Source organism: Camellia sinensis, chromosome 2 (genome assembly GCF_055761805.1).
Source record: "Camellia sinensis isolate YWXY chromosome 2, ASM5576180v1, whole genome shotgun sequence".
Classification (NCBI taxonomy): domain Eukaryota; kingdom Viridiplantae; phylum Streptophyta; class Magnoliopsida; order Ericales; family Theaceae; genus Camellia; species Camellia sinensis.
The window spans coordinates 150,324,519-150,342,487 of NC_138962.1; the positions used below are offsets into that span (position 1 = coordinate 150,324,519).

Here is a 17,969-nt window from a genome sequence, read left to right on the forward strand (position 1 = left end):
ATAATTACAAATGTCAATGTACAGTATTCATTTTTTTGACATCCACAACGAAATTATACAAAAAAGACCCGTGCACTTCTTAACTCTCCAACCAATAAGTCTGAATTCTCTTCTTGTAAAAAAAGATGTAACAACAAGAGACAAGCACAATTGCCCAGTAGGGATCTCATAGTTCTACAACAATAACTAACACTCAGATAGAAATGATCATGCATGCAGGGTGATACTATATAGTAAGGTGACGTTTTGTAATTTCAAAATATCGTACGTAGAGTACCTTTTTCTCAAAATTTATTTGAATATTTAAGGAAAACTCTCAACTATAAAAATTATCCCTTATCATTAGAAAAACCATAAATCCTTTCTGAAGACAAATATGTTTAAGGAACAACATCATTTTAAATTTATTAACCTATTCCAAAATATTCCTCATTTAATTTCTATTTTAACATTTATCTATTTATTTCCATTTTCCTTTTTACTAATTACATTTATTATAACTCCATAACATCAAAGTTCAAGTTCTATTAATACTCAAAAACAACCCTCATATACTCCATTCCCACCTGTCTATCCATTATTGCTATAACTCCTTAACGTAGAAATCCAAGTCTCCTTTATATTCAATAACAATTCTCCTACACTCAACTCCTACTTGTCTAACAAATACATCACATACACATTTGCATTATCAATTATAATCCAGTATATCACAAGGATAATAAACCCCTTTAATTCAATTTCTCTATTACTTACAAAACAAAACTCTTAATCTTTCCTTATAGTTACAAATAGCCCAGCGAATTCATTATCACCAACCCCTTATCCTGTTGCTATTTTATTATCCATTCTTTTCAAATAATTTCTATATGCATTCCCTTTCCATGCCAAGGTAGACATCAAATTGTAATTTCATAAGTTCATTACAAGTCACACATATTATCAGTAACTCAACACATTTTTCAACACATTTCACCTTTTGTAGACTTGATACGACAGGATAGTGAGCACCCAACTCATAACACCTTCCACCTTTTTCCGACTTGATACGATGAGATAGCGGGCACCCAATTCATAATACTTTCCACCTTTTGATGGCTATTATACGGCGGGAAGTGAACTCCCAAAAATTATTTTCTAAAAAAAAAACCATATTTTTCCAAAAGCCATGTTTTTCCACATTTACCGACTGTCATACGGTAGGACGTGTACCCCTCAAAACATTTTCAACTTTAAAACCATCCCCACATTTGCTGACTATTATACAGCAGGAAGTGGACACCCAAAAACATTTTCAAAATCATCTGTTTTTTCACTTTTGCCGGCTTCAATACTGCAGGACTTTGTGGACACCCAAAAATTATTTTTCCACTTTTGCCACGTATTATACTGCGGGACTGTGTGGACACCCAAAAATATTTTTCCCATATTCATCTAGTAATAAGCCTAGATAGGGCATTCGGGCACCTTTAATTCAAAACTACCCCCACATTTGCCTGCTATTATACGATGGGACATAGGCACCCAATAACATTCTCAACTCCCCGCGTGGGTACCAACCACAACACAACTCAACTCAACATAATTCGACATAACTCAATACAATTCAACATAACACAATAAAATTCAACACAACCCAAATCATTTCCTTAAATTTCCACTTCATCATTTCATCGCAACTTTCATATCATCAATACAATTCACAATTCAATGTTCTTAATTTCAATCTCATTCCATAACACAACTTAGATTATTAGCAACAAGAGTTCAATCGTAATTTTACACGAATTTTTCCAAACATCATCAAGGTTTAATTAACCATGAATATGTGCAATTTAAACCCTTAATTTCATGATACTACTTTCAGTTTAAGCAAAACCATCAACCATCTTCATGAGCCAAACTAGAGTTTTTAAGAGAAATTAAAGCTTTTCACAAAAACACTTTTTATTCCAACTCTTCTATTAATTATACACTCAAATTCATAAGCCCATAATTAAAACCCAACAAGTGAACCCCATCATTTCAAACCCTAAACCCCTAATCTCATGATTTATCACAATATGCTTAAAAATATAATTTTTTGTACTCCTCTCATGGAATTAGTTTTAATTCATGAAATGTATGACTATTAAATGTCCATTGATAAAAATACCTTTTGAGCATAAATGAAATTCATTTTTGGTGGAAACCCTAAAATTTAATATTTGGGAAAAAGTTAAAAATTGTTGAGAGAAAATCATGAAATCATGAGATTTTGTTGAAAAAGATGAAGAAAGTTATATGTGATTTCATTGTTGAACCATCCATGTAAAGGAGGAAAATTTTGTTTGAGAAATTGCCATGGATAGTATGGTGAGAATACTTGGAATCATGAAAAGGTTGAAAATTGTATGATATTGTGATTGTGGATTGGGTCTTGTGTCCCGTGGATATGATTATTGATATTTAATTTGAAAACATTGAAGATGTTGATGGTTGTACTATGTTAAGGTAAAATGTTGGGGAACATGAGAATTGTAAAATTTTATTTACATACCTGCATTTGCATAACTTTGAATATTGATGTTTTGGAAATTGAATTGTTGTTGATAAAACAATTGTAAATCCTGAAAATATTTTAGGGTAAATATGTTTGGTAAGAATGGATACGAGGGTGTAGATTAGTATTGTTTAAATTGGCCTGAGTGTCTAGGGTGGAAGACCAAAAAAACGCGTGGAAGAGGTACCATGGGCCTTCCAGTTAGGAGCCAGTAAAGTGGGGATTCGTAATGCTTGACATGCCTACTTGCAGACACCAGTCTAGGGATTACCTGAGTCGTATTTACCGTCCTGTTGTGTATTTTGAAATTTCTGAGATAATGACTTTTGAAATGAGAATTGCATATGGTTTTCAAAATGAAACAAAGTTATGGATTTTGTCGCATGGCATTTCATGGCATTCATTTTGTAAGATTGCTTAAACATATATACTTTGTTAAGATTTCTCTACTAAGCTTGTGCTCACCCCTAGAAAATTTGTGTAGGAAAAGATATGGTGCTTCCGTCTAACCAAAAGTGAGGGATATGATTGAGAGCACAAGGCTCTCTTTTATTTTGTTGTGTATTTTTGGCAAGCCAAGGGCTTTAGTTGTATGGGTTTTTAGATGACCATCTTTTGTGTAACTGGGCTTAAGCCTTGGAACTTGCAGTCCATTGAACATTCTTTTGTGTTATTTCTGTTGTGTCAATCGTCACACATGCTATAGATTCACCCTTTAAAAGATTGAATATATAATGCATGTGGACTCTTTTGTAGAATCTCTCACATTAATGGAATACAAACATTGAGATTAGGCCACCCAAGTTGAAATTGTTTAAATTGAATAAGTTAATTAAACCTATCTTATATCATTTAAATGGGGGCATTACAGTTTGGAAGTATTGAGGAGGTTACCCATAGTTTAACATACTTTGATGCAAAACCAGCATCAATAGTATGTTGGATGACAATGCCAGATATGGGGCATTTGATTGCATCATCCTACAATCTTGTTCTCTACAATTTCTTAGCACAATATTGCCTTATAGTTCTACCACTAAGATTAGACCCATTGCCACCACTTGCCCGCAAAAAGATATCCATTGTTTCGTGAACAAAAATCACTTTGTTGAGGTATAGCCATCATTGAATTACTATGTCATTATTGACCAACAATACTGTATAACTTGGTTTTGTTGTTATTTTGTAGTTGTTTATGGTGCAGGGACCCCATGTTCTTCTAATAGTAAGTAATTAGCGAAGGTGTCACTACAATTGTGCTACAAGATGAGAGAGTCCATATGATAAACGACTTACTCATTTCAAGAAAATTGTGAATGAAAATGCTACTACAAAAGAGACATTTGAGACCATTCAAATTAATCAAGAAGTTTGTCCATGTTAAATTGATGTTAGTTTCAACTTTGTTGATTAGCAATTTTTGTAACTGTACTTGGCAATGTTAGTTTCAACTTCTCTAAGTTATTTGGAAGGAAATAGTTTATTTTATTACTAATTTGGTTTATTACATTGTTGTGGCAATCAATTATTATCTGTTGTGAGACCATGTAATATCCTCTCACATGGATTGTAAAGATCCAACGAAGAGATGAACTTAGTCCCTGTATATCTGCAAAAATGAGCATGATCGATGCCACCCAACCGAGGTTGCTGGCTGGAGACACTTCGATGGTAAAGTTAGTCATTTGATCTAGAGAAAGAAGATGAAGGAAATGAGGAGACTCTTTGTGCTGTGTGGGGTAGAGAGATCATACCGTATTCCAGGAGCTACCTTCATTTTATAGATGGGAAGTGGGCCGAATAAGCCCAACAGTTGGCCCCTTGGCAGGCCTTATTTGGGTTAGCCCAATAAGTTAATATATTTTTTTTCTAGCTCCCACAATTGCCCTAAAACTTTCATTGTCTTCAATAGAAGGAAGGAAAGTTTTTATTGTCGAGTTATGCTGTTCAAACAGATGTTAGGTCTCTTGACAAAGAATACCGTTGATAAATAAATAACATGAATACAGTTGATAAATGAATAACACGAATACAATTGATAAATGAATAACACATGAATACAGTTGATAAATGAATAACATGAATCAATGCAAAAGTGGATGAATGTATGTATGTATGAATGTGTGTATGTCTAAATGTATGTCCAAATATACGTGGTACATTCAATAATGCACGATGGGACCATATAGGTCGAACATAGGGAACCCTTGGGTCTACATCCAAAATCTCTATAACGATGGGCCACGGTACTGTTACCCCCGGGCAAGGGTCATAGGCCGCGGTATTTTGACCTCCGGGCGTAGATGTAGGCTGCGGTATTCTAACCCCCGGGTGAGGGTGTAGGCCGTGGTATTCTAACCTCCGAGCGTAGGTGTAGGCCGCGGTATTCTAACCTCTGGGTGTAGGTGTAGGTGTAGGCCGTGGTATTCTAACCCCCAAGCATGGGTGTAGGCTGCGATATTCTAACCTCCGGACGTAGGTATAGGCTGCAGTATTCTAACCCTCGAGCATGGGTGTAGGCCACGATATTCTAACCTCCGGACGTAGGTATAGGTCGCGGTATTCTAACACCTGGGCATGGGTGTAGGTTTTTGCTGATGGCACTCCATGCCGAGTGCAAAGATTACGCTATACTCAAAGACTTTTGCTAATTTTAAGTGGCGATCAAGTGCCAATTTTGCAAGAATTTAGAATAATGCATCTTGTCAGTGATGGCCTGTATCGAATAAGGTAGACGTGTTAATCACCAATAATATTGCACTGCTTGTAAGGAATTGCCAAGTAAATATTAGGTAGTAAAATTTGGGCCAATTAGTATTGCTCGGTTTGTGTTTAGTCCAATGGAGATCGGGAAAGACAGAGGACTATTTCCTAGCCCTAAGATCCTGTTGCTGAAAGTGCATGCCAATCGGGTATGATATGATCGTTGATTTTGCATTTAATGTTCCTGATTGACTGATGTATTGAGCTTGATATGCAACTCAAAATTTGTAGAATTGGACCGTACGGATGTGTTCAGAAGGGTCTAAATAATTGGAAATGACTATGAGATCGCTATAATCGGACTCCTAATGGCATAGTTGTAGCCAAAATAGAACTGAGAGCTCATATCAGCAGGGTGTAATTCAACCACGAAGCACAGGATCATTTTGATGAGGACTTCACACTAGGCTGGCTGGGTCGTCTTCTCCAGCGAAGTAACTTACTTTCTGGGCAAACTTTGATCGGCCCGTATGACTTCGTTTTAACTCTAATTTTGACGCAATTTGTGGCGTTGGACTCGTCTTGATGAGGAGTTCACACCGGTATAGTCAAAGCTTGATTTTGACAACTCTGAAAAATGTTAATTGCTGGAAATTTAGTCTATTTTGCAACTGTCGGCGGCTTGCGGTTCGTTCGTGGCTCTTTTAGTCGGTGTTTTTGGACTCTTTGAGCTGATATGAATATTGTGGTAGGTTCAGATATGGATTTCAACATGCTGAGATGCTAGTTCTATGCCGAGATCTTAGTGTCGAATAAGTTATAACATTGCCGAATAATATTGCAGAATAATATTGTAAACTGTAGTTGCCAAAGAATATGCCGAGTAACATGTTCGTTCCGAGCGCCAAATAATGTGCCGAATAAGAAATGTTTCGGTGTTGATAAGCAGTTGATAATATGCAAAGTTGCTAATTTTTAATTAGTTGATAATATGCCGAATGAAAAGCCAAATTGCAGAGTTGAGCAATGTTGCGTTATAATGTGTTGTCGAATATTGTTGCCAAATAAATTGCCAAAGCCGAATAATGTTAATGAATAATGAATGTGTTGGATAGATGGGGGAATGTATTCGGCAAAAGAGCTTGGTGCACATTGTTGGCTATGCATTGGGCAGCGAGAAATCGAAGCCGTTCTCATGGCCATGGTGGTTATAGAGCTACCGAGTAGCTTTGTAGTTTTTTGAGCAGTGTGCTGGGTCGCGGTAGTGCCGAGATGCATATGCATGGTCTTGAACACTGTAACGCTACCGAGTAGCCTCGTTGAATTTGCCGGACAGCTCCATTGTTCGTAAACTCATGATCGGTAAATCCGTAATAACCAATGTGTTGTCGAGGCCGATGGATGAGATTCAATGAACTGGCAAGCTGATGGGTTAATGGTGACTCCGAGTAAAGGAGTTTGCCGAGTAATGTTACTTGGTAATGATGTTGCCGAATTACAGAGTCATCATTTGGTTTGCTCTAGCGATTCCTTTCGATCTTTCACATTATTTGAACTCTGCTCCTCAAGATATGCAACAATCACAAGTTTCTAGCACCAATACATGCAATGTATAATATATAAATAAACTCCAAAAAAATTTGATTTCCGAGTTTTGCTCCAACCCGTTGAATCTCAATTTTTCTTAGAGAAAAAATAATTAATTATGGAGCAATATTCTTCAAAAACAAGCCCAAATATTAAGATTATTACGCGTCGAGAAGTCTTTCCGAGTAAGCAATGTTGGCCAAATAATGATACCGAGCTGATTTGATGTAGGGAATGGAGAAATTTGATGGTATAGCATAGGAAAATTTGATGTGTCCATGCCTGGGTGTGCCGAACAATTTGGTGTCCTCACGGATGTTGCATTGTATTTTATTTATTTATTTTTATGTTGATTTATATTCATTTTTTTTATTTAATAAATGTAAACAGCAATATATCTGCACATATATCTATAAACTTGGTCAAGTCATTCAATAAAGGTTGGACACCTGTGAGTCTAAGTGTATATAGATAGAAGAAATAAATTGAGTATGGTCGAACAACCTTGTTGAATTGTCGAAAAGATGCTCTCTTTTAAGAAAAGTGAAACCCATTGGTAGAGAGAGAAAATGGAGATGCAAAAGAAGACCATGAATTCCATGTTGTTTTAAAACTTTTTAATGAGATGCACAATGAACAAAAAGTTTTATTTTGTAAGCACAAACATATATATATCCAATCCAAGAACCAATCTTAAACTAATTTGCAGAGAGCAAGATCAAATTTTTACTTACAAGACCATGTTTGCTTTTCTCTTCGTTGAACTCTTGCAAACGTTTCCCATAGAAGGTGCCAATTGTGAGACCATAAAATATCCTCTCACATGGATTGTAGAGATCCAACAAAGAGATGAACTTAGTCTCTGTATATCTACGAAAAAGAGCATGATCAGTGCCACCCAACCGGGGTTGCCGGCCGGAGACACTCCGATGGTAAAGTTAGTCATTTGATCCAGAGAAAGAATTGGCCCCTTGGCAGGCCTTATTTGGGTTAGCCCAATAAGCTAATATATATTTTTTTCCTGGCTTCCACATCTGTGTTTGTTGATTTTGTTTTGTAGTCTTCAGCAATACAAAGCCAAACTATATCATATTGTTCATCCATACATAGCCGAACAAAAGGCATTAACACGGTCATCTATAGCTGAACAAAGCTCCTTTGTTTGGTTTTGAACCACTGTAAACTGATTTTATACACCGATAAAGATCTAAACTACATGTTCATCACCTATGTTATTAAGCCCCGATTTGGTAAACCATTTGGGTTAAATAATCACAAAATGACAAAAAGAAAAGTAAAAAAAGTCAAAAAGTCAAAATGCTAAAAAACCAACAAAAAAGTTTGTGTTTTCAACCAAAAGGCCAAAAAAGACAAACAAGAAAACCAAACAAACAAAAATGTCCAATGCTAAAAAAGTCAAAAAAGCCAACTAAAAGTCATTGCCAAACGAACCCTAAAATATTTCATTATGTGTACTATTAATAGATAAAATCATGATAGTTAATACATACACATTCAAAAAGCTAATAACATCCATAAACATCTACATAATAATGAACTCCTAAACCTAATAACATCTATATACATCCACAAAGTAATGATGTCCTAAATAACTACACCAAAATATATGTTCACTTAAATAAAATATCTATATAATATAAGCATATTAGCATCCATAATTTTTTTTTTTAATATTCTTTAAAAAAAACAAATTAGAGAATTGACTCACTTTTCAAACTATTTGGGAAACTAACCCACTTTTGAAATCGCATTTTGAACATGCAATTTCAAGTCGACATGGACAACGTTGAACTCACATGTTGAACATGTAATTTCAAGTTGAGAGGGCTTTTATTGTGCTGATGTGGCATGCAATTTCAACATAAACTCGCAATTTGAAAATACCATTTTAAGTTGCACAATTATAAAACTCATTCTGAAAATGATATTTAAAATTGATATTCAAAGGTTTATTAACTACTTCTTACTGATCAGCAAATGTGGGCTCTGCAGGGAGAAATATGGGTCTCCTCAACAGCTAGCAATCAAATACTAGAGAACAATATTAAGCATTGAAAAGACAATTTCAACACTATTCTAGGACAATAAATGAAATCAATGAATAGTAATAAGTTGTTTTGTCATCTTTGGGGCTAGACTAGAACCATTAAAGAGCAGTTCGGCTTGGAAAATAACATATCTAACCAAAGAATAGGGGTCAGCTTTAGTTGTTAGCAAATGGGCCAAACAACACTCTTGCTCACATGTAACACGTCTTTTATATGGAGATACAAACATCTATACATACAGAGATTTTCGAATACAAACTAGAAAAGAAAAGAATACAAACTTAAAAGTGCGATTTTAAGTTGTGCAATTGCAAAACCTATTCTGAAAATGACGTTTGAAATTGAAATTCAACAATTACTTGGTAGATTAAAAGTCCTTTCGTTTCAACATTTTTTAACATAAAAATTCAGTTTCATGCAAAGCTATTGATATAGAGTGTAATTTAAAACAATTGTAGTAAGTCATGGGTGAGAATTGAAATCGCATGTTCAAAATCCAATTTCACAATAATTGTGCATGTCAAATGAGATTTAAGCTACCATAAAAAATTCCACATAAAGAAAAATTACACATTTATAATTTTTTTTTTAAAGTTTTATATTTCTTTTACAGAGAGATTAAATAATAAAAGAAAAACTCTCACGATTTGACATTGACAAGAATCTTGCATGTTACCAATAAAGTCACGTGTTAAGAATCTAATTTTAGTGTTTAAGTCAGAACTAGGGCATAATGACTATCATGAAAATTTCATTTACGTAATATAAATAGTGTGTACTATTTGTTCACATGTTGAGAATCTAATTTGAAGGTTTGAGTCAGAACTAGGTCGGAGTGAGTACCATAAAGATTCAGTTTCACGCAAAGCTATTGATAAATAGTGTAATTTGAAATTATTGTAGTAAGTCATGGGTGAGAATTGAAATCGCATGTTCAAAATCCAATTTCACAATGATCTTGCATGTTCAAAATGAGATTTAAACTACCATAAAAAATTCCATATAAATAAAAATTACACACACACACACACACATATTTATATTTTTATATTTCTTTTATAGAGAAATTAAATAACAAAAGAAAAACCCTCACAATTTGACATTGACAAGAATCTTGCATGCTATCAATGAAGCCACATGTTGAGAATATGATTTAAGTGTTTAAGTCAGAACTAGGATAGAATGGCTATCACGAAAATTTCATTTCATGTAATACAAATAGTATGTACTATTTGTTCACATGTTGAGAATCTAATTTGAAGGTTTGAGTCAGAACTAAATCAAAGTGAGTACCATAAAGATTCAGTTTCCCACAAAACTATTGATAAATAGTGTAATTTGAAATTGTTGTAGCAAGTCACGGGTGAGAATTAAAATTGCATGTTCAAAATCTAATTTCACAATGATCTTGTATGTTCAAAATGAAATTTAAACTACCATAAAAAATCCCATATAAATAAAAATTACACATATATAATTTTTTTTATATATATTTTTTTTATAGAGAAATTAAATAACAAAAGAAAAACCCTAACGACTTGACATTGACAAGAATCTTGCAGGTTACCAATGAAGTCACATGTTGAGAATTTGATTTAAGTGTTTAAGTAAGAACTAGGGTAGAATGGCTATCACGAAAATTTCATTTTATGTAATACAAATAGTGTGTACTATTTGTTCACATGCTTAGAATCTAATTTGAAGGTTTGAGTCAGAACTAGGTCAAAGTGAGTACCATAAAGATTCAGTTTCATGCAAAGCTATTGATAAATAGTATAATTTGAAATTGTTGTAGTAAGTCATGGGTGAGAATTGAAATAGCATTTTCGAAATCCCATTGCATAATGATCTTGCATGTTCAAAATAAGATTTAAACCAACAAAAAAAATTCCATATAAATAAAAATTACACATACATAAATTTTTATTTTTATTTTTATTTTTTGCATTTTTATATTTCTTTTACAGAGAAATTAAATAATAAAAGAAAACCCTCACGATTTGACATTGACAAGAATCTTGCATGTTACCAATGAAGTTACATGTTGAGAATCTGATTTCATTGTTTGAGGCAAAACTTGGTCAAATCACTATCATGAAGATTCAATTTCATACAAAACTACTGCAAATAGCGTACTTTGTAATCGATGAAGCAAGCCATGGTAACAATTGTTGCTTTTCAATTGTTACTCTAGCGACTTTAAAGTACACTACTTGCAAGGCTAACTTGTTACTTTTTGATTGTTATTCGTGAATTACTTCAGTGATTTCAAAGTATGCTGTGTGCAATAACTTTGTGTGAAATTGAATCTACATGATCGTTCTGCCTGAAACTCTAAAATCATATTATCAACATGTGACTTCATTAGTAACATTAAATTCTTATCAATGTCAAATCGTGAGGGGTTTTTCTTTTATTATTTAATTTCTCTACAAAAGAAATATAAAAACATAACAATTGAAATTGCATGTGAAATAGCATGTTGAAAATGCAACCAAACGTTAATCTCTTCTATGTATCTATAAATAGCGTTACCCCAACTATGATATATGAAAACATAACATTAGTTATATATCTTGAGTCTAATATTATGTATCAATAATTTCTTCCAGAGGTGCAGGCAGCTCACATTATCATTCACTTTCAAAAGTATGGCTACTACCTCCATTCAATTATGAATATAAGAGCGAAAAATACTCAAGTCCTAAGGATTATTATGCTGGAATTCGAGCAGAATGGGCATTTAGGTTAGCAGAGCAAGAGAGATTGTTTAATGATTTATGTAATTTAGGGGCACGAATACCTCATCATCGTTCATTAACCATGCCTAGACGAAATGTAGGTGACTAAGAAAAAGCGCTTAACAAAATAAAAAAGGAGAACAACAAAATGTTGATGTGGAGATGTTGACATTTGATGCTTCAACTAGCCACGGAAAAGGCAGAGGCAAGCAATAGACAATTAACTGAAATCGAGCACAATAATGTCATAAGCAACAAAAAATATCTATCTGACTATTACATGTCAGATGAAGAATGAAGAATTAAACAACTTCTAATTAAGAAAATGTTTGTTTGTTGTGTCATTTCTAAATTGTTATTGTGTATGTCGACATACTTGTTTTTTTTTTTGGGGGGTTTTGTTTTTTTAGTGTTATATTTTGTGTTTAATCCCTATATTAACTATTTAGTACTTTAAGTTGTTTATGTAATGAAAAGTTTTATTAAATATATGGAGTCAATGTCAATCAAATATTATGGCTTTAAGTTATATGAATATTATGTAGACATATATTGAAACTTATAAAATAATATGAAAATATTTTCATAACATACAGATAGAATAGTTACGATTACATTTTAAATATTATAACGTGACTAAAGGATTATTATGAAGGAATTTTATTGTTTCTATTCCTCATTTGACATCTCAACATCAGATAATACATGTTCTTCCCTACTTACATTCACATAAAATTCTACTTCATGCATTAACCCATCCTCCATGTACCCAGTTGCAAGTTGACGAAAGTGATATCGATTTAAATGCATCGACATTCGGTTAACTTCTTTATGAATGCGGTGTAACGCCCTTTGCAGCAATTGCGGGGTATCGATGGACATGTTCTTCGACCTCCTTCGAGGAATTTGAATATTCTTTCTTCACACGGCTCTTAAAGAATATTCGCCTAGGTAGACCAATATTGCCACTCTACTCTCACGGTATTCACAGTGGCTGTTGTGTAATGAAGATTAGAGTTTAATGGATATTCAAAATCATCATTTGAAGCCCAATGGAAACCCATTGCGGTACATAAGTCATTGACACTGTATCTCATAGTGAATTATTATATATCATCTTATAACAATCTGTGGATACAACTGAGTTAGTTTTCACACACTAGTATATATTTATAGCAACTTGAAGTAGCTATGTTGTAACTAACAATTGCAAACACAAGTCATGGGTAGTGAACAACTGAAATTGCATGGCAGGTGAAATTGCATGTTGAAAATGCAATTTTAATTTGTCACGATAGCAGTCCATGTAATCATAAAATTGCATTTTTAACATGAGATTTCAAGTTGAAATTACATATTGAAAATGCGATTTCAATTTAAAATTACAATTTCAAAATGCGATTTCAAAAAACGGGTTAGTTTCCCAAATAGTTTGAAAAGTGGGTCAATTCTCTAAATTGTTTTTTTTTTTTTTGTAGAATATTAAAAAAAACTCCAGCATCCATCTATCACTGTCGACTTGTGTATGTGCAAGACAATGTGGAAATGACATATACTACTAAACTCGATCTGGGCTCATTGATGTGTTAACCCTTTAGCACACTTGCCATCCTCCCCAAAGTATCATACAACACATCTGGATGTCAAAGGCCAACATCTCGACCTCTCTGGATAATAGGATGCCCAATCCTTAAAGCCTAAGATATATGCTGGAAACCATGTTTTACGTAATAAGTTAGAGTAAATTTATGAGTGTGGATTCCATATGTCAAATTATGACTCATAGATTAGTTGTATATTACCTGTGGCTTTGGAATGGTTCCCTGAGTATCCTAAGGAAGCAAGGCGGATCGATGAGCTGGGTTCTAAACAATCAAGTGTGACACCTGCTTATACCACTACTAGAAAAACCACTTTTTGCGACCGCTATAAACCGTCGCAAATAATAAAAAACAGTCGCAAAAGACTTTTTGCGACGGCCCATGCGACGGCAAATGGGGGTCGCGAATGTGGGGGTGGCAAATACTTTTTGCGACCGCAAAATAGCAGTCGCAAACTATTTGCGACCGCCTAATCTACTTATCGCGACTAATATTTTGCCGTCGCAAAAAAATTAAAAAAATACCTACAATGTATTAGCGACCATCTTGGTACCGTCGCAAAAAAAATATAAATAAATAAAATACCTACAATGTTTTAGCAACCTATATTCTCATATATATATATATATATTCAAGTAGTATATACAATAAATATAAAGTGATATTTGCAAAAATTCTAATACACATGTATTATTTTCCATCACTTCCCTCAACAAAATTATCTTTCTTCAAAAAAAAAAAAAATATGCATACAAAATATAAACTTCTATACACACAAAACAAATATTCATCAACCATCCTTAAAAGTATTTATACAAAATACTAATAGATTCAAGTACTAAAAAAAAAACTGAATTTAACTCTCAATATCACCCACTCAATCATATCAACTACTCCCTCAACACTACCTGCAAAAATATACATCAATATATTAGTTGACTAACTTGGATGCCAAAACAAAAATGGATACAAAGAGCACATTAATTGACTTACTTGGATGCCAAAACTTTTTCCAATAGCAGTACAAAGAAGTTCAATATTGTTCTTAGAATCAATACTAGTTTGAAAAGAGTTAATCATTTAATCATCTCACAAAAATATCACAGAAAAAATCAAGTTGTCACTGGATATTAGCTTTCGAATGTCCCATTGGTACAAGTAACAATACAGCTGAAATTTGGACTATTCAAGCTAACACCCAATGGTTAATTATTGAATTCTAATTATTAAGCAATGACAGGTTGTAGGCTCCATTCCAACGACTGAAAATTGTCATAGAGGCCAGAAAAATGTACAAAAAGGGGGGATGACCACAATCTCAAGATCAGCAGCTCAAACCTCAAACCCATGCTTATCAGACGAACCAAACCGAACCTCCAATTCACGTCGTTCTCAGAAATTCCATTTACAGACCAAAGCCGCAATTACTTAAATTAAGTAACAAAGAATCAGCTCCATAGAAAAAGTTTAGTTCATGCATGCACAAAATTGTTTTTCTCAAAACATTGAGGGAAACAAAATTCACAAACTATAATCCATTATCTAATTATGAAACATTCATGCATGCACGAAATTGTTTCCCTCAAGTTTTGCCTAGCTGCTGGAGCTGATTAATAAGTCATAATGAACCAAGAAAGAAAACCTAAAGACAAGCCAGTACATGTTAAACGTAAAGGTATAAATTAATACAGAGTTATATGATACATTGAAAAGAAAGACTTGTACATTTTCTGGACTAGTGACAACATGTCTCATTTATGATTTCTTATTAAAGGCCAACTGACAATAGGATACTGCAACCAAGGTAAAAGAATATACCAGCATATAATGGATTAAAAAAAAAATTAAGCACAAGACTTACTGTTTTACGAACTCCAGCAGGTGACTCTCCAAAAATGTCATCACAAAACATATCATTTGACCTCTCACTCTGCAAAATCAAACAGAAACCGAAATCATGTACCTATATAGAACAAACTACCCAACATGTGTTATTCAATTAACAATAACAAAAAACATAAATCATCTTGATTCATAAAAAACAAAAACCAATAGAAGAACAAGAAAAATTAAACAATGAACCTGGTTGGTTAGCTCTTCCTAAATTAACACTTCCTATACATTGGGTGCCAGATTGACAAAATTTAAACATTAGGGACCAAATCGACAAATTTTAAACAATAAGGACCAAAATGACAAAAGACTCTTACTTTGACAACCAAAAATATAATTAACCCGATATGGAATATGGATGAAGTTATTTGCACTAAGCAACGAATGGTTTGAGGGTTGTGTTCACATAATTCTTCCAGTCCACATTCATGGTTAGAAACATCAAAATTTATGGATTTGTTCCTCACTTCCGGAGGTGAACAGAAAGGGGGAAAACAAAAAAGATAGTTCGTACTACCTGTTCAATTCTGAAGTCGAGCAACTTCCTCCACGGCCACAAAGAACATCATTGTTATCATCTGTTTCCAGCCCCTTGCACACCATCTTTGCACACTGTTTCTGAACAGGTGAGCCAACTAAACAGAACTCATTTTAATCTTCAATGAGTGATTAAATCATAATTGACCAATCATTCCATGATGATAGACAATTATCAATTCATAGAAAGCTGAGAAAAAAGGAGTGAAGATTTGGGTACCAACAAAGCACCAATCGCTCTGCAATTGATGTGACGACAGTTTCTCCAGAAATATCTCCTGTATTCAATTTCTGTCAACCTAGAATATCAAGACTTTGGAATTAACCACAGCCCTCTGCCATGAAAACATGAGAAAAAATGAACCGGCAGCAAATAATTGTACCCTGGAAATAAGAAAGTCAGTAAAGAACTTAATAAGTGAAATTTTACTTCAATTTAAATGAGAAAATGAAAGAGAGCTCAAGAAAAAAACTATAAATATAAAATCCACATGAGAAATGCAGTGGAATTATCTGAGGCTGCAAAAGTTTGTGATGCTGTATGAATCTAGGAAAGTACCAAAATAGTGGTTCAGTTTAAAAAGCCGCCCACACCCTCCCCCCACCTATTACCCCCCTCCCCCCAAGAATAAATAAATACAAACATAAACATAAAAAATACAAAATAAAATAAATAATCAGTGTACAAGACACCTCCAAAATGAGCAAATAAAAAGCTGCAGAAAAAGCTTTAGAAAACTTATAAAATTGGAACCTCTGTATCGAGAAAAAATTCAATGAAACGGTTATACCATGTCATTGTCAGAAATATGCGAGTAGTATGGTATGTATGCATGACAACATGTACATTGTACACAATGGATTCAAAATTATTACCTGGGAAACTCCAAACACAAAGGCTTCAGACCCATGTATACTGATAAAGAGATGAATTTCTTGCAACGAGCAAGTTGGCCTGATATCAGACTTCCAGTGAGCCCTTCCACATTTACATTGCATCATGTATAATAGTCTGAAATACAGAAAAATTGGCAATGAGCAGACAAGCCCCATCAAAGCAGTAACACAGGAAAGGATGTAATCTGAAATACCTGCAATACCAGATTTAGTGTGGTCACGCTCTGATGGACTTGGGTACCAAGGTTAAAACTGATCCACAGGTGAACATCCAGGGCTTTGATCCAAAGGAATTAAAGCAATAAAATAGAAAGTAACTCAATCCTGAATTAAATGAAATACATAGTCAAAACAACCAAATAACACAAAGGCAACTTTTATGATCAATTAACAGAAGAATGGGAGAAACACTTTACAAGTCATCAATGAAACAGTAAAACACACAACTGGCTTTAGTCAATTTTGCCATCTATGTACTCAAAAACCAACCAGCTTTTGACAGGTCAAGTTCTAACACACCATTGAATGTGTTTGTTTGCATTTTGTGGTCACCTTAAGAGAAATACATAATGCAATCCGGTACTGAAGGACTCCACCAATCCTAACTTCATGACATTGGTAAATCTGCAATGCATTCTGTGTATCCTGTACTTCAGATCCATACCTAAAGGTGGATAAAAGAAAAAATAAGAAAGAAAAAGCAAGTTTTAGTAGTTGATCAACAACCTATGGAGCTTTTATATTAATAATCACGATATAATGTAATCATCCATCAATTATGCAGTATGGCACAATATAAGACATAACAAGAAGTATGAATCAGAGAAGGTTATCATACCAATTACTTGGCTGAAGAAATGCGCGTCAATGATGGCATCCAGCTGCTTGAAGCACCAACTCTATTCCCAAATACACGGCCAACATTTGAAGATTCAGTTGGCTCCTCTGGTCTTGGAAGATTTCTTATGTTCGGTTCTGTGATCGATTATGTGGAATTAGAATTATTCAAGTTTTAACAGTGAGTGACTGGAGAATTATAATGAAACATATGTTAAAGTTTGAAGATTTAATCAAACTGAAGTTTGGGAGAAAACTAGAGAGTGAAAAGTATAATATAATTTTCTTATATATACAAAGAAAGAAATAAGGAAAGAAAGATTAAGCATCACCAGAGAGAAAGAAATAAGGAAAGAAAGATTAATAGAGGTTACAACACAACAACATAAGGTATTTGCAATTTTTTGAAATCTATAGAAGTAACAAACACCAGAGAGAAAGGCTAAAGCCAAGAAGAGAACAAAATGAAACAAACAAACAGACTACCATAAACAGCATCCAAATCAAGCGAAAAAAAAAAAGAAAAAGGCAGTTTGGTGTTGCTTTCTAGTACAATTGTTAA

The 17,969-nt window shown here is 33.8% G+C and overlaps 1 long non-coding RNA gene across 1 annotated transcript; it reads right to left on the minus strand.

Moving 5' to 3' along the window:
* Positions 1 to 15,491: 15,491 nt before the first annotated feature.
* Positions 15,492 to 17,538, minus strand: LOC114304858 (uncharacterized). The gene is made up of 6 exons (XR_014361800.1): positions 17,409 to 17,538; positions 17,123 to 17,234; positions 16,765 to 16,894; positions 16,550 to 16,685; positions 15,894 to 16,057; positions 15,492 to 15,771 (listed from the first exon to the last, which is right to left on the minus strand). It is a non-coding gene; the product is annotated as an uncharacterized LOC114304858 (long non-coding RNA).
* Between the last annotated feature and the right edge of the window lie 431 nt (positions 17,539 to 17,969).